We start from the raw sequence: 1658 nt of genomic DNA, 5'->3' as shown, positions 1-1658 counted from the left end.
CTTATTTCATCAGCCTCTTCAGTGTTAAATACCGACAATTTTACAACAGGATTAAGGTAATTTGCTAACATCACTTTTGGATTTTTTCTTAAATGTACTCCCCTTCATAAAAATAAAAATTTAATGATTTAATTACATTATCTAAAAATTCAATTTTCGTTTTAGTCTAATCAAATTTAAAATGTTTTTGGTAATCGAAATTTACATTTTTAAGTTGTTTTGTAGTATAAGTCAAACACTAATCCGGGTGTATTCTTCATCTCCAATATTAAATTAAGTTTCGTTTCTTTGATAATTTCATTTGTGTTTTTATTGGATTTTATTAATTCAGTTAAATCCATTTTAAGTTGTTCAATTTCAACGTACAAATAAAATAATGTTGGTGTTTTTTCGGATGATAAAAAATCACTGGTATTTTTAATAGAATTCATTACATTTCCAACGAAACCAAGAACTTCGAAATCACTTTGCTAAAAAGTGTGATTTGCAATAAACAATTCTTTTTCTTTTTTGTTTTTTATTAATTTTAAACGTTCTATAAACAACTGGTTTATTTCTTCACCACTCAAAATTACACTTTCTATCATTCCAATCTTTGTAAAACATCTAATTTCTATATCAGTAATCAATCTTTTATACTCCTTGTGTTCTTTTTCAAAAATGTTCTTTAATGAAGAAAAAAAGTTGGACTTTTTTGATCTTTTTCACAACTCTATTGGCCTTTTTGAGGACACTATTGATTGATAATGTATCTGTGGTTGATTTTTTAATTGCAAGATTTAATTTGTGGCATGAACAACCGATTGATTTTAGTCCTGCAGCTTCCACTACACTAACAATATTTTTAGCATTATCACTAATAACAACAAAATCTCCAAACTTTTCCAATGACCAATTTTCAATGCAATTGAGAAGAAAGATGGAAATATTTGTTGTTGTATGTACATGTAAAAATTCAGTAAGTTGTAGAACACGAGACGTTATTTCTCCATTTTTATAAAAGTGAATAGTGAAACTGTAAAAACTCAATTGAGTTTTTGATGTCCAACCATCGACTGTAGCACATCTTTAATTTCATGTATTTCGTCTTTGATTTCTTCTTTGTATTTTTCATAAATTTCTTCAATTCTTGTTGTAACACTTTGTCGACTGGGGACAACATATTCTTGATCAACCATTTTCATTATTAACTTGAATGGTTCCATTTCGACAATAGAAATGGGTATTCCTGGATAAACACACAAATGAGTTAGAAGTGAGTCCAAATTTTTATGTGTAATATTCCAATCACGATATCCTCTATTATATAAACTTCTTTCGAATGTCTGTGTATCCATATTAATATGATGATTGTGAATTAAATGATTTCTCATATTTGTAGTTACTAGTTTGTTAGTACAAGCAAAAGAACAGCGACAGTCACCAACTTGACATTGATATTTGAGAATACCATGGGCTCTCAAAAAGTTTTTGTTTTTTTTCTTTTTGTGTGTTTGGTTTTATTTTTGTGTTGCATTTTTGGAATATTTCATCGTATTTGTATCTTTTGACGATATTTTCAACTGGTTTATTTTCAACCATTTGTATTTCAACTTCAACCAATGAACAGTTTGACCAAAATGGTCCAATAGCTTGAGCTTTATCATCTATTATTTCCA

Source organism: Entamoeba invadens (assembly GCF_000330505.1).
Source record: "Entamoeba invadens IP1 unplaced genomic scaffold scaff_1105074726701, whole genome shotgun sequence".
In the NCBI taxonomy this organism is placed as follows: Eukaryota; Evosea; order Mastigamoebida; family Endamoebidae; genus Entamoeba; species Entamoeba invadens.
This window is presented reverse-complemented; position numbering follows the sequence as displayed.